We start from the raw sequence: 25,539 nt of genomic DNA, 5'->3' as shown, positions 1-25,539 counted from the left end.
ACCTTGGATTACAACCTAAACATGTGTGACCACATCAACTCAATGGCCAAATCTGCCAGATTTCACCTGAGCTACCTATGGAAACTGAAACCCTTTCTTGACGCTCCCGACCTAAAACTAGCAGTCCAATCATTAGTTATTTCTAGGCTGGAATATGGTTGCTCCACCCTCTCTGGTTTACCCAAGATCTCCCTAGCACCCTTAAAAGCCTGCCTCAATGCAGCCACCAGACTACTTACAGGCACAATGAAATTTGATCACATCACCCCTCATCTGAAAGCATTGAACTGGCTTACTCTTGAGGCTAGGATTCAACTCAAGCTGGCATCCATCACACACAAGGCCCTACACTCAAACTCCCCTGCGTATCTTGCACAAAAACATGTGATATCCGGAGGAAGCAGAAATTCACAATCAGCCAGATCCCTCCTACTCCAGCCTGCAGGCTTTCGGAAAACAAAAACCTATAATCAGGCGTTCGCTGGGGCTGCACCAAGAATATGGAACTCCTTCCCACCCGCCATCAGAAGAATCCCGTCTCTGGCACACTTCAAAAAGGAGGCTAAATCCTTCCTCATGGGTAAATTCCTTGGCTAAACCCATTCCAGAACCACCTCAGAGACTACTGCCCTCATCCTGCGACCTCGCCCCACCAAGAAACCGGTGGTCTGTTTTCAGTAATTGTAATTGTAACGTTATCCTTGTATTCTCCCATCCCTCTGGTACCCAGCACCACCTCCCCCTAATGTGCAGTACTCTTGTGATGTCCTGCCTATTGTATGACTCTCTGACTCTATAAAGTGCTCTTATGTACAGTACTCTTGTGATAGCCTGCCTATTGTATGACTCTCTGACTCTGCAAAGCGCTCTGATACCCTTACGGTTCAAGTTAGCGCTCTATAAAACACAAAAATAAATAAAATAAATAAATAAACCCCTAAGGAATAGTTCATGCATAATAATGAGTTTCTTGGAGAAATCAATATCCAGGCATGGGGAAGTCCCTTCTGCTTAAGAGTCTGGTTTTCCAAGAAATCATTGTGACGTAGATGAACGGATGGAAGTAGCCATGCCTGTACTTGGGTAGCATAGGCTATGCCTAAATAAAGACTGGATTTCTATGCCTATATAAGGGCAATGTGAATTATACCTATATAAGGGCATGAATCGGGAAAATGCATACAGAATCTAAATCGATACACAACAAAGTGTGTGACATGTCCTGGTAGTGACAAACAGCCATTTTGGTTTCTCACTGCCATGAGGCTGCCCTCTCATAGAAATACATTGGGGATTCCCTGATAAGTGTTTCAGTGGTAATTCCTGATATGAGATGAGCAGCGTGGTCAAGTTTGGTATCTTTGGAATAGTAATATTAAATGCTGCGCAATGGTGTCCACAGATTTATTATCATTATTTTAGAAATGCCACTTTTAGAAGTTGGTATTTCTGTGTGCTCTGTGTCTACCTGCCTGATGTGTATTGCATGTCTGGCTCTGGAGTGACAGGGGCTGGTGAGGTATGTGGCTCCAGGGAGGGCAGGGTGAGTCAGCACTAGGCTGAATGGGAGATCTGCATTTGGAGTAGTGGGAGGAGTAGTCCTCTGAATAGGTCTGTGCCTGCCTAGGTGAATGCTGGCTCCGCCCCCCCTGTGGTGTGTCTAAGGATTGAGCCCCATCTGACAAAGGAGGGTGGAAGCCTGGTAAACAGAGTGATTTAACACCCCCCCCAGAGCCAGTTGAGACTGGTTTCCCCAAGCCCTTTGCCAGGGCAGACAAAGAGAAATGCAGTATAAATATTGGGGCTGTGACTCCATTAGAGTGTGCTTCCTTGTGCTGTTTGGGGGGGGGCTACTGTTGCCTGTTGGACCCCTGGAGGAACCACCACAAGGGACTGCCTCCCTGCTGGAGGGCCCTGTGTGCTGTCGGTCAGGAGGAGCGCTGATGCCCTGCAGCCTGGGCTGCCACTGTGTTCTGAGATAATTCCAGTGTAGTGATTCCCTCATTCTGCAGGAAGGCGGGAGCCCACCCTGCATATTAGTGCCTCTAAAACCGAAGGGGGAGCCCACCCCGCATTGAGCGGGAGCCTACCCCACATTGTACTGCCACTGAGAGATGCCAAAACCGGAAGTCAGGCGGACTGCCTGACTGAGGGCGGAGCTAGCCCCCAGGAAGTCGTACAGAGGGTTGCCGAGCATTGTCGGTGCTCACAGGGCACAGTTGGTGCCAGTGCTTGCTGCTTTCCTCAGCTGCACCACGAGAGCGCAGGCAGCTACAATAGCTGGGCAATTGCTTGTGGGCCAGTTTGGAGGCCTCAGTTGATAAAGGGCATTATTGTAGGAGTCCCAGAGTGGGGCTCCAGAGGCACAGTGGTGCTGAAGCCAATTTTCCCAGTTGTACCCCAAGAGCGTGGGCAGCTGCAACAAAGGGGCATCATTTTTGGTGTGTTTCAGTTGCATCCCCTGCCCCAGTACACTTTGAACATTGCTTTTGCTGCCAAGGCAGCCAGAGGGCAGTGGAAGGTCCTATCATTGAAGCCCTGACACTTGGGACAGAGGGCATTGGGATCCCCAGGAAGGCCAGTTGGCCTGGGGACTTTTTTGGTACCTGTGTGTACTGTTAGTGTGCAAGGCCCTAAAGGAATGCATAATGCGTTTATGCTAAAGGTGATGTATTCACCTGGGGAGTGCACTCCTAAATGTGATTTATGCACAATGTGCTGATGCCTAATGTCATGCCATGATGTTTATGCATAATGTGTTTCCAGCGTACAGTATTTTACCAGTAGTTACTGGTTGTGTTATTTGTACTACTTGTGTTTTGGGATGGCTCTGACAGTGGCCTGATTTGCCTTGTCATGTATATAATCCCCTGTAAATTACTGCCTGGTGCCAGTTGGCACAGTGTATATTTTGTGATTATGATTCTAGTATGTTTTGGATAATACAAATGCTATTTTATATATAACTGTGTGTGGAGTCTCTTCTGTTGTGTGCCTAGTGTGTTGCTGCTGTGTGTGTGTTGCGCAATCGCTTTACACATTGCCTCTGGGATAAGTCTGAGTACTCGGGCCAAGCTACCAAGGGGTGAGCAGGGGTTATCGTTAGTGTGTAACTCCCTTGCCCTGACTAGAGTGGTGGTTTCTGCCTGGCTTAGATGCAAGTCCCAGCCAACCAGTAATACCATTTCTAACTGTGACCTTTTTAGCATCTGGGAAATCAAACAAGCATTTTGTATGGCTAGCACTGGGCAGAGGTAATCATGTGAATTTGCTGTTACAGCAGCTGACATAAAGAAAAATGGTAAATATCACATATTGCCTTTACCCATGCTGGAGTCTATATTCTCCTTTCATGTACATGGGGCACACATATATAGAATATATGGGGAAACAGCATTTCCAATGCTGTCAGTACAATGGCGTGCCATTACAATGCGGTCAGTACAACGACTGCATTGTTACCACATATACCAATAAAACGCGAGTCATTACAATGACTTGCTGTAGAGGGCTTTAGGTGTTGGATTTTAAATCCAACACTTTCCCTACTGTTGCACAGACTGGAGATGGAATAGTAAATTATACTATTCCAAACTACAGTTTCCCCTACAGGAAGTCGTTGTAATGACTTGCGTTGTAATGGTGTGCATGGTAATAACACGGTCGTTGTACTGACCGCGTTGTAATGGCATGCATTGTAAACTCATGCGAAATAACGTCATATATTCAAATATATGTATATATTCTTTTTTTTATCACACAATGGATTGCCACAATGTAGAGATAGTAAGGCCCACGTTTCCCTTTGATGTCATTTGACCTATCGACCCAAAACGATCACAAAAATGTCTCATCTACCTCAGTTCCTACCAGGAAATGTTTGCAGTGATCTGTCAAGCAGGGACTAAGAAAAAGGGACACCCCCAACCTGTTTACCCCCTGTAGTTTCCATAGTTTCCATAACAAAATTAGATACAGCTACAGACAAAATGGCTCAACGGAATTACACCAAATTTGGCAGAAAGCTAGATCTTGGTCCTGAAAGTACGCTTTTTGTCATTTGGTGTAAATCCATTCAGTATATTTTGAGAAATGTAGGTTTAAAAGTATGTCTAGTTCACGCAATGGATGATGCCCAGAGCAGATAGACCTAATGATAAGATCTGGTTGGCTGAAAGCACATCAGCAAAGATGTGGCAGCAGTCATTTTAGGACTCAGAGACTCAGTCCCCGGGCCTAGAAAAAGAATAAAGAAATATGTATGGTGCAGTATAGAGAAACCCTACCTCCCTAGGCCTATAGAGGATTTTAACAGGCCTGCATTCCCCAGCAGCATACAAAAAGGTGGGCCTCTGCCCTTTTTAGGAAAAATGGCCCCTTTTGCTGCGACAGGGCCCCAGCGTTTGCCACATGTTCTCTTTTGTGGCAGGTGTGTTACCCCCCTCACAAGTTTTCGGGGAGGCCCAAGGAAAACATCTACCATGGCCTATTCTTCTCTTATGGGCCGGGCCACTTTAATTATGTGGCAGGGGAGGGCCAAATTATGTGAGAGAGTTAAGTAAATTGTGAGTTCCACCCACCCCTAATATAATCGCCAAGCCCAGAGACATATGACAGCCTCAGGGACTACATCCCTAAAGCCCAATAAAAACACAGCTTTTTCCTGCCGAGTGTAGGAAGGGCATAGAAATGTAATATCCTGCCCACACTCTCCCAGGTAGGGATTACAACTTTGCTTCCACTCGGTAGATAGAGAGAATTAAGCTGCGTCGCCCAAGCAGGAGCAAAGGAACAAAGTGTGCTCCCACCAACTCCCACAATGTAAACTGGCTGGGGAGCCTGCAAGGCCACGGGGACTTTAAGGCTCCACCTGCAGCCCTCAATGATTTCTAAGTTGTGGGTGCCCCGGCACCCACTATGGGTGTTGGCTTGGGAGCTGGTAGGGACTGATGGGGCATTGGGGATCCCCCCAACCTCCAACATTGGACATGTTGTGGGTGTATCAGGAGTGCACTAGGGCACCCTCTGTAAAATAATAGCCCACTTCCTCTGACAACCACTATATGTGCTGGCTTGGGAGCTCTCCCTTTTAGGAGACTACAGAGGGAGACTCATGGCACCATAGTCCCAAAGTTAATATAAAGTATAGGTGTACTAGGTGAAACCTGGATACTCAAAAAAAATGTAAAATATTAATAAATGAGCGGCATGAGATGCTCCTATATTAGTCCCTCCTTCAAGCAAGGAGCATCCCATAATGCCCTGCAAGGGTTTGTATTTGTGGATCCATTGGTGCCCCTAGAAGGGGGAGTGCCACCACCAATCCTTTGTTTGGGAATGTTGAGGAGGGCTACAGGGAGCACAGCAGGCCCCCACCAACATTAAAAAGAAAAGTAAGCCAATGACGCTAGGAGAGCTCAGCATATTTTTAAGCACTCCTACCTGGAGTGGTATGCTCCTCAGCTGGAGTACAGGTACCCCATGTTGTAGGTTATATGGGTGCAGTTTCTCATCTGAAAACTGTTAATAAAACAGTTCAAGACAAAATTAATTTTCTTTTTAAATAATGCTTTATTGAAAATATTTTGTTACAACCACTATTATTGCAATGTATGAAATATTGATTTGTTTATAGTTATTGGTGACTTTTTGGTAAAGTCTAGAGGTCTGCTTTTTTTGATTTGATGTGCCTTCCCCTTGATAAAGCCACCACTTTTTATATTATGGCATTTCAACGCTTTGACAAAGCCAACCAGTCAGGCTTACTTAAAATGGCACATTTTATATTGTTAAATGACATAGCCATGTGTAGTGAAGGGGGGTAGGTAATCACAGGGGCGGGGTATTATGTGCAGGGTCAGACACAACAATGAACTTCTTACTTTATGTTAAAGGAATTCTATGAAAAATTAAAGGTCAAAGTGACATTATAAATAGGAATTGAAAAATCTTTGCATAAAAAAACATTAAAACTTCACTGAAAAGGGACGTTATATTTACTTGAAAATGTCAGTTAAAACATACCATTTTCAATGAACAACTCCACTGAAATTCATTTGTTATATCTCAAGTAACTATAAATCATGCCATAAAATATCTATAATTGTGCATTTGCACAAAAGTCCTTCTTTCATGACTATAACTGTGAGGAAAACACATTACATTATGTCAGTTTTTGCCATGCCTGATACTGACGAAGGCGACTGCTGAAATGTGTCTTGTTTGCTGCAGATTTCAACAATAAAGTTCGTGAACTAACCCCTGAGAGTGCTTCTTCTTGTGCGTATTGGGCACTGAACCACATATATATATTCACTGAAAAAACCATAGGTTTCACACATGTTATAGTTGGCTGGACATTTCACTCATACAAAACCATTGAAATTCCCCTGTTATAGTTAGTTTAGCTAACTATAACTCGCGCGCCCGCAATGCACTGCTGATGACGTCACATATTACATCACTCATGACATGGTCAGTGACATCACTCATGACATCACTGATGACATCTCAAATGACATCATTTTTCCTTTATGTTCTTGATCCTTGTATACATTTTAAACAGTTAATGTTATCACTTTTCGTGATGTATAATACAAAACTACAGTTTTCACCTATTTTGGCCTACAATAAATACTATATAAATACTATTATCTAATAACATTCCATTAGTAGAGTTTTAGTCCTTTGCAAAGTTATATAAATATAATTACTCTTAGCTTTAGCTTTTCGTAAATTTTAAAACCAGTCACTCCTTATGACTATAGGAAAAGACTCAGGCTATTATAGTAAAATACACTACTAAAAAATGTATAATCTGTCTATTCACCTTACCCATTCCAAAATAGTAAATGTGTTTTAGTAAAATGCAAAATATTCTATTCATTGTCCAGAATAACACTGTGTATATGTGTATATTTAGGCATCATTATCACACTACTTTTTGAATACTTCATGTGTTTACTCTATCTCCATTCCTCATCTATAACAGGCTAACCCTACTAATTACCTACCCCTTCGACTTTCAAACTAGCCTCTCCTTTAGTATTTATCTGCAACCTTGTAGCTTGAGGTTCTTTATTTTTCTCACTGCTTATGACCTATAATTACGTAACAGTCATTAACCTAGGCCTCTCAGTTTTTTGTCTAATTTTGATATTATTAATTGCCTTGTGTTCTTCTACTAACCTTTCTTTATGCAGTAGCTTGTTATCTATTCTGTCAATCCTTTAATATATTGTGTTTTTCACTAATGTTCCTTCTTAATTCAACAGTGTTTCTGTTATTCCTTACTCAATGTGTTCTTTTCCCTTAAGACCTTGCTTATAACAAATGTTATCGTTTCTTGTTTTAGGTTTGAAAAAATACATCGACTGAATATATTCAATATTCTCTCTAATGTCAGGTAAGTTTAGTCACTCAGTAACTTTTCATACAAATATTTTCCAAGAATATACCTTTGTCAACTCGAAGGTATCACTTAGGTTTCTTGTATGGTTTCTTGTTCTCTCTGCTCTTTAGGTGCTGAACACGACTGAGTCCGTCTGCCCTGAAGGAGCCACGAAGGGAAAATCAACCGTTGTACAATGTGCGGGCTTCTTCCAACTCGGAAGCTGAATACTAGTTGCGGGCACAGTAACTAAGGTAATTTTAACTGGGAACCTTCTTTAACTCTCTCACAAATGTTTGTGCTTTCTATGAAGCAATTGAAAATGGGTCTGAACTCAGGAACGTCTTAGGTGAAGTGCGCACTCGTTAGGGAGCGCGCGCCTCACCAAATATTCCCCACAGGTGTGTGGTAAATCACTAGACCCCCACCGTGTCTTTCCTAGAGGCGGCCATCTTAGAATTCCTCTGTTGCACTAAAGCACTCCAAGTATATTTCCTTGTGGATTCTTCATCTCTCCTGCGGAAGCTAGGGTTTAAATAAGTCGTATCCACTGATTGATGACGGGTTCTGACAGGTACACTCAGTATATCATTTTTTGAAATATCTTTAAAAGATACAAACCATCTTAACACTTATCTTCTCCGTCCATGTTTTGTTACTTCAGCTCGGTTTAACAGTTACCTGTACATACCTTAAGCATAATAAATAATACAAAAATTATATATTATAAAATTACCATCTGTGGAAGACACAAAAAAATACCGTTACAATATATCTTTTACAACACAAAATAATTTGTAAAGTATTACATTTGCCTTTTTTGCTGTTCTCAGAACATATTGAATTTCACTAGAAACCGTGAGTTCAATAGTACTCATCACATAACAGTGGGCAAAAAAAAGACAATCTATACGTTTTTTTCTAAGAGCAATTTCTTACGTAAATATGACACATCTCAAATAATCATAACATAACAAAATATTATGATTAATTTTCATACACTGTAAATAATATTACTTACAAATATATGCTGACAAAATATACAACAACAAGTCCTCTATGGTTTCACGTACTTTTCCACACGGCCAAATAGTATGCGTCAAATTCTTAATTTGGAAATTGTTCAATAGTAATCCTGAGCGTCTGCCTCCCAGCCTTCTGATCCAAAACCACCGATATGATTTGCTCCGTCCCCCAGTGCTCATCCCTCAACCCGACGCTATTCAACATCCAAATGGCCACCCTCACACAAGTAGCCCACCATCACAACCTCAACATCATCTCCTACATCGATGACACCGAGCTCATCCTCTTCCTCGCCAAGAATCTACATACCACCAAAAGCAACCTCCACGACACAACGAAGGACATCACCAACTACATAAAGAGCAGCTCTCTAAACATGAACTCGCACAAAATAAAAGTACACATCCTCAGACCCACCCCCTCAGCCTCGAACGACTCCTGGTAGCTGACTACACTGTGGACAGTGCCAACATCTACCAACCATGTCCACAACCTAGGATTCATCCTAAAATCCTCCCTCTCCATGTATAAGCAAGTCTACACCATCTCCTCGTACTGCCATAACACCCCCCACATACTTCACAACATTTACAAGTGGATCCTTACCAAAGGAAGAAGAACAGTGGCACAGTCCCACATCAGCAGCAGACTGCACTGTGGCAAAACACTCTACACATGAATTCTAGCCAAACACCTACAACAACTACAGCAAATCCAAAATACCTCCACATGAGTGATTATGAATGTTCCCTGCTGCAGCCACCTCACTCACCACCTGATACACCTACACTGCCTCAATATCAACAAGAGGATCACCTTCAAGCTCCTCACCCTCACTTACAAAATACTCTACAACACCAGACTAATTTACCTTAACAGCAGTAATCCTAAAAGGCCAAATTTTGAACTTAAAATGTTGGCTTTAAAAATATTACTAAGAATTTGGTATCTCTTTAGGCAAACATGGTTTAAAAGCCAACTGACTATCATTACAATGTACCCAACCTTTCAGACATTTTAAATAAACAGTCCAGATGTTGTAGAAGGTCCATCATGAAAAATAATTGCAACAGTTCTTCCTGATATTGAAACTTGACCAGCTACACATTTTTTAATTAAAGTTTCCAATTTTCTTCCATCCGCTCTACAACGTTGCAGCATTAAAATTACATACTGTCGATATCTTTGTATAAACAATGTTGATGACATTTCTGATTTACATTGGCTACACTCCATGTTTTGACTTGCTCCTCTAATTAGATTGGTAAAAGACACTGATTCACAGTCAGGTAAAGTCAAATATATGAATCTTTCAGTGTCTATGTAAGTGCTACATGTAAACAAACAATTTTGACAGTCATGTTGCCATTTATAAGAAAGGCCAAAAAGGTTTTCAATATCTATACCTTCATCTTCCAGTACACCAAGCATAAACATTAAAAATTCCAGACAATCTTGCTGAATATTCTGCGTAAATTGACTAGAACCAGAACATACGTCCAAAACATTTTGAATATCAGAAACACTTTGTATTTTACTTTTATCACTACTACATTTCTCATAAACAGAATACAACAATGAACAAAATTTTTCGGCCCAATTTTCAACAATTTGCTGTTGCAAACTTTCAAGAACAAAAACAACATTAACTACTACATTAGCATAGCAGTTGACACCACAACTATTTTCAAACCGATAACCAACATTCTCTTCAACACTGTCCTTTTTCTTTTTGCTTGCAGGCGCAACTTAATCTTGTTTTTTTTTCTTTCTCTACAGTTTCACTACAGATATTCTCAAATCTTCTTTTTCTACCTACCACACGCTTTTCAAATACTGGATATTGACCTAAATTGGGTGCATATTCTCTTCTTAACCTATTATACTCTTTCACACAATTTGCATCTGCACTAATCTTTGTCTCATCAAAATCAATCAAGTACAATGCAGACAAAGTTCTGACTCGAGACAGAGCAACATATGCCATACCCTCTTTAAACACGGAACTTCCAATATTCACTAAAGCATTATCTACACTTAAACCTTGAAATTTATGAATGGTCACCACATATACCAAACAAATAGGAAACTGTTTTCTGCGTACATACAAATCTTTTACAAGCAAAAACCGAGATGAACAACGACTAAATTGTTGTACTTCAGCAATTTCATCAAATTTGATTTTCAAAAATGATATCCCATCTCTATTTACATAATTAACAAAATCAACAATTTTACCAATTGCTCCATTAACTAAACCTTTTTCCACATTCAAATTACGTCGTAAAATGACCCTACAGTTTACACATGCATACAAATTCTTTTCTAAACCAGCAGTTTTACATATCGATTTCCCTAAAGAATCCAATTTCCTCTTCGACTTTTCAGTCAAAATAATAGTGATTCCTTCATGTTCTATTTTATCAATAGCTTCCAATTTCAGAATTTCTTCATTTTACAACTTCAACATTTCTTCATTGAATATAGAACATTCATGTAGGGTTGGCATTAAGCAGATTACAGATTTGTTTTCTGCAATTCTCATGTATATGTTCTCTTGGACAATATTTTCATTTGGAAACAAATTGGAAAGTAATCGTCTCTGTAAAGCTTGTTTGCCATGTTCAGTCATTTTTCCAATTCTTATATCTTGAAGAATAGTTCGATAATCAGCATCATTTGCCTGTCGCATATTTGCAATAAGTACCTTATACTCAAAATATGACCAAATGTTTACATTTCCAATGCTCCCCAAAGACTTTCTGGTATCTTCATGCGCCAGTGTTTTAAACACTGGTTGTCCTTTTACAGGAGTAAGTTGTAGAAGATCTCCAAAAACGATGACGTGTTTTCCTCCGAATAGTACGTCATACTCTGTTTTAAGAATTTGCTGCATTCTTAAATGCCCAAAAGCAAGCATTAAGTTTGATACCATGCTTACCTCATCAATAATGAGAAGTTTCATTTTCCTCAAGACTCTTGAAACTTCACAACAAGCTACTCCAGATAGCTTGTGGTATTCTAATTTGTTTTCATGCTCTACTGGTAACATTAATAAACGATGTAAAGTAATTCCTTTAATATTGTGGGCTGCTAATCCAGTTGGAGCAGTGACAACACAAGACAAATGTGACTCAGTTGTTTTCTGTAGAAAAGTTGTGATTACTTTAATAAAAAAACTTTTGCCAGTTCCAGCTTGTCCCCTCATATACATTGGATAGGTTCAAATGATGAGCAAGAGCACTCGTTCGTCTCATGAAGTAATCCATGGTCAATCTGTTTTCGCACTTGCTCATATATTTTTTCTGCTCAAGATTTTGTTGTTCTTCCAAGTTTTCTAAGTTTGTTACATCTTCTTGAGCTTGATACATTGCTGTTTCCACCTCTTCCATAGCAGTTGCTGCTTCATTTTGAACAATTGGTTATCCTAGTAGGTCCTGACTCAACGGAGCAGAAGTGTGACTCTCTTGAGAACTGTCTCTAGCAATCTCAGCTGCAATTGTAGCTTCTTGCTCAATTTCGTCATTCAACATTTTCAGATAATTAACAAAAACAGGACATTCTATAGTATCTTTAGTTGCATTGAAGGAATCTTCATAGCTATTGAAATCTCCAATTAATTCCAATTCTGAACGCCATGGCTTGAAAAGTTGCAAAAGAGCAAAATAGTAAAATTCCCTTTTGTCAGGTGTTTCACAACTCAGTTTACGGTGATTAATCAAAAGTCATTTTCTTTGTTTCACCAGACATCCTTCAGAACTGATCACGGCATATATACCATTATTGATGTTTTCTGTAATATTCCGTTTAAAAATATAGTTTTGCAGCACTTCATAGAGACAAATGTTCTCAAGATGATGACTTCTATTTGGATAATATGTATCCAACATATTTGTTTTCACAATATCTGTACTTTCTGGCTCTTTTTCAGCTAAATATTCAAATTCTTGTACAGATTTAAGAACTCGGTTTCGTGTTGCAGCAAGACCTAGACTCACCCAAATGATTCTTCTGGATTTGGAGTATAGACTTGCAGATGATAAGCGATCCGAGCATTCATACGCTCCAATTTCTCGATGAGATAACATCTTCAAACTGTAAGTATATAATTTTTTACTTAGACTCTTCTCATGGGAAATCTCTTCCCACATTTCCTTCAATTCCGTCTTTTCTGTTTTTGTGATGTACGATGTTACATATTGAGCAACAGCAATGGAATTGCTTGCAACATATTGAATATCCATATTAGCATTCGACATATCAACAAAATGACTGGGTTATAGTCATTTATGTATTTTGACTCTTCATTTCTTTGTAAGTTGTACGTATTTTTGGGAGACTTTCTTTTGATAGTATGTCGCAAAGATGACATAAAACTATTCACTCTTCCTTTCAATATTACTGAACGTGGAAATCCAAAACAGCATTTGGTATAGAATTTGTCCTTAGATTTGTAATTTCGACGACAGTATTTCCCACAATGATGGCTTTGGAATCGTAAGACTTGCTTTCTTAAGTCCTTATCTTGTGTACTTTTGGGTATATCACATGTAGCATATGCTTCAATAAAAGACAACACAGTATCACCTGAGTCTGTTCCAACTTTGGGAGCATCTTTGATCCACATTAGAATGTGTATGTGAGGAGCACCTCTTGCTTGATACTCCTTTCTCCAATAGAAGTCCAGAACCTCTCCAAGAGGAGGATTTTTTTTATTGGTGATAAAAGACATCATAGCTTCAAATCTATGATTGAAATACCTGCATACATTAACTGAATCCAAAGAGCACAATTCTCCTGGTGTCTTGTATTCAATATTTAGTATATTTGGATTTGCCTCTCGAAGAAATTGAAGTAAATCATCCCAAGCATATTCAGCACAACTTAGACTAAGGAACCATGTAGGAATTCCTACGTTCCTTAACATACATTTCAGTTCTCCATGACGATGGTACCAGTAATCATTAGTACCACTCTGACACGCCATGAGATTAATTAGCTGAGATTCCAAAACATTATCTTTCTGCAGTACTTTATCCGTAAATTCCTTTGACGAAACATTTTGCAGATGTACACCTGTTTTCAATATATGGTGTACTGCATAAGAATGTCCAGACAAATCACTCTCAAACAAAAGATGAAACAAATACGGAATACATTGTCGAAATCTTGGATCTTCTGCATATAATCTTGATGTCTGGTATTCAGATGCAGGAATCTGCACAGGTCGGTCATCATATCGTCCTCCTTTTCCTGTGGGAAACGATTGAGGGAAACAACAAGCTTTCAAGCTTTTTTCCCATACACTAATAGGACTTCCTTTTGCTTCTTTCATTTGGAATAACTCTATAGTATTCCCCATCACTTCTTTAGAATGCAGTGGATGAACACTGTAATGTTCGTAGATTTCTTCAGTTCAGGACACATCCACTTTTTCTATTTGTCCAGATGGCAAGTCACTATCTTCTTCTACAGTTATTTATTCTTCTCTCACACACACATTTCTGTAATATTGATTATTTTTTACCAGATACAACGTTGCCTTTTTCACTTTCCTAACATCCACTAATTCTTGCCAGATTTTCTTACTCTTAGTAGGAACACCATTAACAAGAAGAACTAAAGGTTCATCCTCTACATTTTCTACACCGATTGTTTCAATATTTTTCTTTAAATCTAGAGGCAAATATACAACTCTTCCCTTTAATCCTCTCTGTAAATCAGAAGGAGGCAAGTTTCCTGTCTTAGGCTCCATACGAACAATAGCCTGAAATGGATGCATACATTGAATAAGAAGAGACTAATAGGTATTTAAAACCATCAGTTCAGAAGGAATATTTACCAACTCAAGATTATTATGCACAGCTCTAGCAGGCATTTTGTTCTCGTCTAATTTGTTCTAACAATATTTACAAATACGCTGATCAGAACCCAAATTAAAACAATTCTCTAACAACAAATTAGTTGCAAAATCCTTCAACTCATTATTATTTTCCTTTTCACTTTTTAAATACAGATCAACAGTCCTGGTCTGATTTTTATAATGAGTTCTTTGACAACACACACAACAATAATTTGGCCTTTCACGTAAAATCACCTTAAACTTTGTAATTTCTTGCTCAAAATGTTCTGTACTACAATGTTGTACATTCTCTTCTACATTTCCTTCTATAAGTATCTCAATGTCTGCACTGTCTTCCTCACGACCAAAATAACTAACCTCGGTTTCATCACAAACGTTCTTTACACTTGATACAGATCCATGCAAAAGAGCACTGTTCTACTTTTTTAACAGTAGAGCTGGACTTTTTGCATAATACAATCTACTGACTAATTTCCTCATTTCAGAATGATGTACTGCAACATCCTGAAATGGTGAAAAACACTTTGACATACTTTTTTAGAAAGACAAGCCAGAGAATGACCTTGCAACCCAGTATTTTCTCTTACTCTGTAAGGGTCTAGTCCTTGCAACATCTTAATGTTTTGTTTAACACTTTTCTTAGTATAGTTATGTGAGAAATTGTGTAAAAAATCAATAGATTCTTGCTCTACACTGCAAATACTACTACATTTCCGAGTGTACACTGGAGCTTTAGGACATCTCCCTAAAACTTCATCAGCTAACACCTCTTCTGTATTTCTAGGAACAATTTTCTCTTTCTCAATAGGACAACCATTTCTAACCTCATAATCATGACCACTAGTGTCAACTACATGCAACAACTCATTACTCTGAAGATAACTTTCTTCATTAAAAAAAGGCTCAGAACTTGAACTATGTTTTCATTCACCCAAAAAAACCTGACAAAAATTACTTCTGTCAATTACTCTTCTCCACTTACTTTTGGCCTTCATTAAATGGATTGGCTTATCTAGCGATCGAATTCTATTTATTACTAAAACAAACAATTTTGTTTTCAATTCGAAAGCTTTCTCAACTACATTTTCAATACCTTTCTTTTTCCTATAAAATACAGTTTTTTTACATCCCTTACTTTCTTTGTTAAAATTTGAAACAACTTTATTATAAACATTTTTTTTCCTAATTTCCATTAATTGTTTTTCCTCCTTTTACTATACACTTTTTTTTCTGCAGTTGACTTTCCATGATTGTTCTCTTTATTCTTCTTTTTCTTTTTCGTTGCAGACACAGTAATATCATTTTTCCCTTTGTGCACACTACTCTTAGTCTTTAATATTTTCCTCACAATAGTGTTCCTTCTCTTACCAGGACTTTTTGTCTTTTTTCCGAACACATGGTTCTTCATGTAAATCTTGTGGATGACTTCTCTTCAAATAAACACCTTTCTTTCGTTGTTTCCTCTTTTGACATTTGGTAGGCATGATACCGTTTTTTCAGTATTGATAGACAGAATCTATAAAACAAATATATATAACATTACAAAAATAAATATATGAAATATTCAATAATATTACTTTTAAGAAGAGAAGTAGGATCATGACGAGAAACGTGAGACTATTTTCTGGAGTCAAAGGTACGCAGAAGAGAAAGGAATTCACAAAGACCTACGTTTACCAAATGTAGACATTAAATGGATTGGACAGAGAGGATTAAAGTGGCACCAATTGATACCCTGACCTCATAATTGTGCACTGTGGTGGCAATGACCTAGACACTTTAACAGGGGTAGGTCTGGAAATGCTTATGAAGGACACCTTTGCACAATTGATGACACTGTTCCCCAAAACTGCCTTTGTATATTCTAATATATGCCAAAGGCAGAAATGGAAGCGGTCCAACCACTATTGTCCACAGATTGAAAAAGCTAGGAAACGTGTGAATAAATCTGTTTCTGCCTTTCTCCGAGACTATAGAATGGGGTCCATCTACCACAACAATCTACGTTTCAATATCCATGACATCTATAGGGGAGACGGTGTACATTTTACAGATGAGGGAAACAGAGTCTTCCTCTTGAACTTTAGACTCTGCATTGGTACTTACTTGTAGGTACTAAAATCTCCCAATAAACACAAGGGCTCTTTTTAGAGCCACCCAACATCTAAACACATACACTTCATAAATCTTAAAAATATTCTTCTTTTTTTTCCTTCAGTACGCTTATGGGATGACTTCCAATCTTCGCACAGTACGTCGTCCATACATGCTTGGTACGCGTACGATAAATCTAACATAAAAAAATAGCCTTTATCACAAATTTTTTATAATCCCCGAAGAACCCCATCCCCCGGGGCTCAAATGTAACATTGCCGACAGTGGGAAGAGCCCCAAGTCCTCCACGGTCCCAGCTGGCTCCCCACTTCCTGAGGGGGCCGGCATTGCTTTTGTCACAGAGAGCAGCTTACCTGCTTCCATTCTACTTTCAAAGATGATTTCAACAGTTATACATCTTATAAAATAATATAGTACTGCACGCTAAAGGAGAAAAGTCAGCACAATTATAATAGAATAGAAAATAGAAAAAAGAAATAATTCTACACTCAACAAACTCGTAAGCAGACTTTGCAGTTTAATTTAAAAGCACCCTACCACAACTAGTTTTTGAAACGCATTGTACAATAAAATGCGTCGCAAAATAGACTACATACATAGTGACTGTATTGTAACGTCACATAGAAAAAAGACAGCCACTCTTACGCTACCAGGAAAACACAACAACACTATAAGGCCCAAATTTCCATTGTAGTGATTTCTTAGTTGCAGGTCTAGTTGTCAGATTAACACACACACTCCCTCATGGCTGGTATACACCCACACCATACCCATCCAGCACATTCGTCACTACACACGTGAGCCTATGTATAAAAAAGACGGAGCGCACGTGTTGTACGCCACTTTAGAGTTGTTCCCAAACCACCGAACAAGGGTCCCACTACCACATGCGTGGCCTCTTTGGTCACTGAGTTAGTGGTGCCTGAAGCACTAAGCGGCTGAAGAACCTGCGATGATGATGATGGGAGCACGAGTATGTTGTTAGCCGTACAGATATCAAGATTCAGCACCATATATGAAACTTCTTTGTTGGAGATTGGGACTACATCATGAAGAAGGTGTCTTTTCCACGAAAAGGTGAGCAGTGAGGCTTGAGTATGCATCGGAAGGAGTCAAAGGGTTGTAGCTGACTACATAAAAAAATGCGACTTACTATTTTATACGAACACACTCCTACATAATGTATTAATTTACATGTTTAATTTGTTTTCCCAATACCAGTAACGTTTTTATAATCGCTGAAATGTCCGGAATATATTCACAATACAAACAGTTTGTATAAATGTGACAATCAACGTTTATAAAAGCGCGATATTATCTAACTCCAAATTAATAGAGCAACAAGTACCAATCATAACATTTTTCTTTTAATATCTTTTAGATGTACAGCTTCACGATGGATTATGTAACAAGGATGAACGCAATAGCACAAGGTGAGCAAAGAAGCTTGTTTCGGAAACAACGACAAGTTTTCTGTCAAAGGAGAGAATCTGTAGTATGCAGCAAGGGCAAAAAAAACATTGGGCTAACGGGGCTTCAGCTAGGATGACATAGCTTCCTGGGCCCACACACAGTCGCACCCGAGTACGTCACAGGTCTTTCAAAAACATTTTGCTTGTTAATGACGCTTTGATATTCCCCTCTGCTTACAGCCCCTGCAGCTCCAATCTTCATTTTGCTTGAACTTAAGCCCCCACCCCAAATTTTTTCTAGCCCTTCACCACCGATATTTTTGACTGTGGTTGCGCCTCTGGCTTCACATACCCCTCCCCTGTCCTGTGTGTCTCTGCCACATTTTAATGTCCTTTTTTCCCTTTCTCTTCCTTACTCTCTCACATCGTTTCTCTTTCTTTTTTAAAGTTTTGGACGCTGCTATCTCCACTCTGCTCTATACAACCTTAACTGAATAGAAATGATTAACTTTCTTCATTACAGTGAAGGCTTCTTCCACACATAGAGCACCATCTTTCAATCACTCTCTGCGACATCATTTCTCTTTCTCTTTTAAACTTATAGAATATGCTGTCTGCTTTGACGTGTAGAAGCAAAGGTGTCTTCAAGTTGTGAATTCCACTGACCACAGTGTTTGGCCGCAGTGTTTATACAACGGTAAGCACAGGACCTAAATATACAATGCCTTTATTACAATGCATTAGAAATAAGTCGGCGTATTTACAATACCGTTGTGCCACTTTTGTGTCAGTAACGCATTAGGCACTTCCATATAGACACCACTTGAACGCGGCACTATAACAGAACTGAAATGTAGTAGGCACCTTCATTTGTGAAAGGAGACAGTCCGTAGTTTGCAGCAGCTTCACTGTGTAAAATGTATAATTACCTCCGAGCAGTGACAACAGATAGGTTACAACAGTCTAACAAACAGATCTGCAAGCTTATTACGCCACTTTTCTATCACTTTTAACATGTGAAAAGTGACACAAATAGCTTCTAAATCTACGTCTCACTTTTGAAGAAAAAATCTCAACTCCAGACTCTGCGAGACAGTTTTAATGTTGTTTTCTCTCTCTTTCTCTCTCTCACTCTCTGTGACATCATTTCTCTTTCTATTTTAAACTTCTAGACACTGCTGTCTCCTTTGACTTGTAGAAAACACCTAAAGTGAAGTTGTGAATTCTTCTGGCCGCAGTGTTTGGCCGCAGTGTTTATACAATGGTAAGCACAGAGGCCTAGATATACGATTACTTCATTGCAATGCATTAGAAATAAGTTGGCGTATTTGTTTGCATTTACAAATGTGATTTGTTAACAACATAATCAGGATTGGAAATGAAATATCTTTGAAGTGAAATCTGATACAAATGAACTGCCGAATTTGTAATCAAGAATAAACAAACAGGGGGGGCGTGGCTTGGCGCCCGGCGAGGTCGGAAGCGCAGATGTGAGCGCTCTCGGTCGTTTGGGGTTTTCGCCAATTCCAACATCGTACCTGCACTTGCAAGACGACTTCTCCATGACCGGAAACTGAAGCGGACGGAGAGCTGCCGTTTGGGAACCCTTTCGAGCGCCGGAATACCCGTTTTTGGTGTTTTTGCGGCGGACGCGGCTGAGTAAAAGTCGCGCCCGCCATTTTGTTTTTTTTTCCCTTCCTCTCAGCGCGGACTGCGGCGCCCACGCTTCAGAACATTGCGACTCTGCCAGGGAGCCCTGCACAAGGATATATCTTCCAAATGAGGTATTTCCTGTTCCTGCACTTCCTCACTACAAACGTATGCCATATGCTGCCTATTAACGAACTTTACTGCGTTTAACTCGCTTCTGTGTTGCATGGGCGGCCATTTTGAGTAAATGGACTTCTATCTCCTCAAATATTCTGCAGGTGCATTCAGACAACGTTCATTTTATGCCAATATGCGCTGCTTTGTCTCCTGCTCGTACTTCTAACAGTATTTACTATTTGAAGCAGCTTTGAGCAAGGTTTTTCTTCGCTTTCCTTCAATTGCTCCCCTTGCACTTATGATGTTTTCTCCTTGACGGACTTCCTTTGCTCCACAAAGTGCCATTTCTTTATATCTCATCACCAGGGTGGCTCTCAGCTCTCGGCATCATTCTCTTAACCCCTTCAATTGAAGAATTGGTCGCTGCTTCACCTACTCTCCTCACCTCAGGGCATACCTGCATCCTACGCAGTTTTTCATTTTGAAGCTTTTAAGCATATTCTTCATTGCCTCTGGTCTCGTACTGGATACTATTGCTCTTCATCTTTATGGAAAAAAAGGCACTCTCTCGTACCCCCAAGCCTCCACGACGTGTCTTCCTTAAAAACTCTAAAGTCTTTTCAGCGTTGGCGCACCTCGAGGCCTCCCAGGAGTTTCTCACTCAAATGTCGCAGTCCAACACGGAGCGGCCCATCCAACCTCCAGGGAAGGTCACGTCAAAACGCCTCAAAAAGGATCCTCCATCGCCAACGAGGTCCACATCGGCTGTTTCCATGGAGCTGTTATTGGAAGAAATTCGAGCCCTCAGACCCTTCATGGAGGAAACTAATTCTAAATTGCAGGTTCTAACTGACAATTGGTCTCAGATGGATGCCAGAGTAACCACAGTAGAACATTCCTTAACCGCTTTACAAGAGTCATCCTCCAAAGTAACACACATGCAATCTCAAGTTTCGTCTCTTCAAAAGCAGGTTGAGGAGTTGGAGAATCGTAATAGGCGCAACAATCTCCGCCTTTATGGCCTGGCGGAAAATTCTGAGGGGAGTGACCCCATCGCCTTCTTCAAATCGTTTCTACCCAAACTTCTCCATTTACCTGAAGACACCACGCTTAATATCCAGCGCGCACACCGGTTGGGTCGCCTTCCTTCTACTTCCTCTCCTTCTTCACGACCACGGGGTGTCATCATGTACTTCTTAGAATATACTGACCTCCTCAAAGTTATTTCAGCAGCTCGTGCCTCATCTCGCTTACAATGGTCTGGTTCCAATCTTTTCTTTGCGCAGGATTACGCAAAAGCTACAGCTACTCGCCGCAAGGCCTTTTTGGACATGCGACCAGAACTTCGTGCCATTGGAGCCAGATACGGTCTCTTCCATCCCTGCCTATTCAGAGTAACCTACAACAACAAAACTACGACATATGAAGATCCGACTCGCCTACGGAGCTTTTTGAATGCAACTCAAGCCTCCGGCATGGACTTCTCCAGCTCCTCGTCAGCCTTTCCGCCATGATTCCGGCGTGATGAAGCATTGAAGTTTCATTCATTCTGCATGCTTGTCGTGCCTTGTTGAATGTATTTTTGTTTGTCTCTGCCACGTTTTTCGGCAGCTTTTGTTCTAATGTTCTCTTGCTCTTCCTCTCACATTGCTTTCCTTTTATCCTTGTTCGTTAGTTAATACAGTTCATCGCCGTATACTTCCGTACCTTTTTGTCACTCTTTATTGTTGTATTCTCCCCTTCTCTCCTTTGTCTCGTTCATTATTGTTTTTTCTCCTTTTTCCTTGCAGGTTTTATGATATATATGGCGTCATTCCCCCGACCTGTTGGTTCGTTTGCACTGGACGCTTGCCTCCTCTGCCTGGTGCTCCCCCCTCACTCATCTTCTCGCGTACCCCTCCCCTGGTGATCAACCCTCCCATCTTTACCCTTCGTAAGTATGTTTTCCCTATCTTCCCTGTTCCTCGCCTCCCTCCTTCTATCTTTTTCACTTCTATGTTCCCTGATTTTTTATGTTTTACAGGTGTCTATCTCTCTTGGTTTTCGAATACTCTTCTATTACTGCCCTCCGCTTATCCTTCTAACTACTTCTTGGACTACCTTATCCTTGTCACTACACAACTCGCTTCTACATTCCTTTCCTTCACTCTTTTTATTTCTTACTCATCCTTTCATTCTTTATTATACTGTGCTGATTTTCACCGACTCCCTCATTCTTCTTGGCTTTTTATGCTTTTCTTACTCATCTGGGTCCCTTCCGACTTTTCTTACCTTCTTCTGCTTTTCTTCTTTTTCTTCCCTCTTTCTTGATATGAAATGTCTCTTAAAATAGTCACCTGGAATGTTAAGGGTATCAACTCGCCTATCAAACGACAACGAATTTTGTCTCATCTTTCGCGTTTAAATGTGGACATTGCTTTTTTGCAAGAAACCCATTTGTCTGCTGAAGAATCTGTTAAGTTGAAAAGAAGCTGGGTGGGTGATGTTTATTTTTCCCCTGGGGATGGCAAACGCAATGGAGTTGCTATTTTATGTCACAAAGCTCTCTCTCCTTCTATGATTGCTCATGAATCGGATACTGAAGGCCGATGGGCTTACGTTAAACTCTCTATTAAGAATGTTCCAATTTCTCTTCTAAATGTTTATGCCCCTACCACTGGCGATCCCACTTTTTGGCACTCATTTTCCCAGCACGTTACCAGATTCATTGATGATAATTTCATTTTAGCGGGAGACTGCAATCAGCCCTTAGATCCCTTTTTAGACAGAAACTCCAAAGCACATTTCATTCCCAACAAACCTCACAAACTCTTCTCCCAAACCATTTCCCAACATAAACTCACTGATGCTTGGCGTCTCTGTAATCCAAGTCTCCAAGAATTTACCTTCTACTCCCCATGTCATCATTCCCAATCTCGAATCGATTACATTTTTGTTACCCACAACATTGCCCAGACTCTCTCTCACGCAGAAATAGGTCCAATCTTACTTTCTGACCATGCCCCTACATTAGTTCAATTGGACCTTTGCCCAAATTGACAGGCCCTCGACGCTGGCGTTTCAACAATTCTCTTCTCCTGGACCCCAAATTTACTACCGCTTTCACCTCCTTCTCCCATGAATTCTTTGCCCTAAATGATAACTCTCCTGTTCCCAAGCATACTATTTGGGATGCTTTTAAAGCGGCAGCGAGGGACTTTATCATTGGCTTTGTTGCTAAAAAACGTAGAGCTGCTCGAGAAGCTACTAGAACCATCCTTCTAGATATTAAGAAATTGGAGCATTCTTACTTCACCTCCCGCTCACAGCAAACCCTAACCGCCCTTATCAACGCTAAGATGAAATTTAACAAAAACTCTACGGATGATGCATCATTGTATTTATTGAAGTCTAGTGCCAAGTTTTATGGGGGCAAAAACAAAGCTGGCAAAATCCTGGCTAATTATCTGAAGGTGAAACACAACAAACTAAACATTGAATCTATCTACGATACTGACTTGAACCTTAAACACACAGACGCAGACATTCTCACTACATTCTCCACTTTTTATGAGACCTTATATTCTTCTGAAACTCACCCATCTTCCCACTCACTGGACGCTTTTTTTTCCACTATACAAAAACCATCACACTTTCCACTTGACCTTTCTCACTTAGAACACGATATATCCCAACAAGAATTACTTAAAGCACTTCAAACACTCCAAAAAGACAAAGCTCCTGGGCCTGACGGCTTCACAGTTGAATTTTTTCTCCACTTTTCAAAGCTTCTTATACCCAGGCTCCACTCTCTTATCGGCACTTTCCTCTCCTTGGGTTCTTCCTCGGGCTCCTTCTCAGACGCCCATATTTGCCTCATACCCAAGGAGGGGAAGGATCCTCAATATTGCAAAAATTACAGGCCGATTTCCCTGGTCAATATCGATTACAAAATTTTCGCAAAATCTCTTGCAGTACGACTCGACCTTCTCCTCCCAGACTTATTGGGTGAAGAACAGTCCGGCTTTGTCAAAGGCTGATTTATCACTGACAACACCAGACTCCTATTTAACATTCTCTCCAAATCTCGCCCTTTACCTCATCCTCTTGCGGCCATTGCTTTGGACGCTGAAAAAGCGTTCAATAGGGTTGAGTGGACTTACTTGTTTCATACCCTCCAATGGTTCGGTTTTGGTCCTCTTTTCACCTCCTTAATTTCACTGCTTTACTCTAACCCACGCGCAGCGGTTTGCGCCAATGGTCAAATTTCTTCATTTTTTGATCTAAAAAGAGGCGTTCGTCAAGGATGTCCCCTATCCCCCTTTCTTTTTAACTTGGCTTTGGAACCCTTCCTCTCCAAGCTTCGTCAAAACCCCTCCATTCAGGGTTACCAATTATCAGATTCCCACATCAAATTAGCGGCCTATGCGGATGACATTCTGTTATTTGTCTCCAACCCCTCTCTCTCCATTCCCGCTTTTCTTACCGAAGTCCATGCTTACTCCCAAATCTCTGGTTATAAACTTAACAATGACAAATGCGAGATCCTCCCTTTAACCAAATTTACATTTAAACCAGATTTTGCCGCCTCCAACTTCACATGGAAACCTTCCCACATCAAGTACCTCGGAATGCATGTTGCCCCCACCATCCCGGATACCGTTTCCCTGTGCATGTCCAAATGTATTCAAAAGTTGACAGATCTCACGTCCAAATGGCATCCTCTTTACCTCTCCTGGTGGGGCCGCCTAGACACTATAAAAATGATGCTATCTCCCATTGTCTTATACACGCTCTCTAATATTCCGGTCCCCATTCCATCCAAATTTTTTAAACAAATTAACTCCATTCTAGTCTCCTTTCTCTGGAACAAAAAGAAACCGCGAATGTCCTTGGCACGCTTAATTCGCCCTAAATCAGAGGGTGGGGTTAACTTCCCTGATTTCCCAGCCTATCACAAGGCGTTCCAATTGAGACAAGCCTCTTTTTGGCTCCAAGATCCTGATACCCCATGTCCATTATGGGCCAAACTCGAACGCCTGCTTCTATCTCCCTTCTCTTTTTCCGAATACCTTTCCTTCTCTCGCAAACCAACATCTGTTTCTACTCCGATTCATAAGTTTACCACAAAAATACTCCTCTCTTCCTCTCATTCACCCCCCACCACTATTGCTGATTTCCTATCCTCCCCCATATGGCATAACACTTCCCTACTCATCCGGGCCAGACCCTTTTTCTGGAAATCTTGGCATACTCGAGGTCTGCAATGGATTTCCCAACTTTTTTCTAACTCCTCTTTCTTATCTTTTCATGAACTTCGCATCCTTTATGACTTGCCCGCCTCCTCTGCACGCCAATATCAATCCCTTAAAGACACGGTTTTACTGAAATACAATCTCCTCACTCAACCCAACCCTTCTTCTCCCCCTTCCACTCTCCCCTCCTCACTCCACTTCTTCTTACGCACTGCACCAAGAGCTACCGCTATTTATAAATACCTTCATGCCAGCGAGACTCCGAGACCTAAATCCAAAATCGAGGAGTCCTGGGAGCATGATTTGTCTGTCTCTTGGTCAGTTCCCTTCTGGGACAAAATCTGGACCAAACTCCGCAAATCTTCAAGGGCTGCAACACTCACTCAGACTTTATTTTTTATTTATAACAGACTCCTCTTCACACCTTCTGACCTGCACAAACGCTTTCCTACTACTCCTCATACATGCTGGTGTTGCTCATCTCCACAAGCTGATTTACTCCACATGTTATTTTTATGTACTTGCGTTCGCAGTTTTTGGTTGCAGGTTTGGGCTCAAATTAATGTGATATTCCACACTTCTATCCCTTTTTCCCACACACATATTTTTATGGGTAGCCTTTCCCCTTGCTGGGATGATGTTGACTTGAAACCCCAAATTGTTGACCTTTTACTTGCTGCTGCTTTCCAACAATTAACAGTTAACTGGAAGGATTTTTCCAAAATTTCTTTC

The sequence above is a fragment of the Lissotriton helveticus genome, chromosome 7 (genome assembly GCF_964261635.1).
Source record: "Lissotriton helveticus chromosome 7, aLisHel1.1, whole genome shotgun sequence".
Classification (NCBI taxonomy): domain Eukaryota; kingdom Metazoa; phylum Chordata; class Amphibia; order Caudata; family Salamandridae; genus Lissotriton; species Lissotriton helveticus.
The sequence above is the reverse complement of the archived record's forward strand: the minus strand, read 5'-3'. Positions refer to the sequence as shown.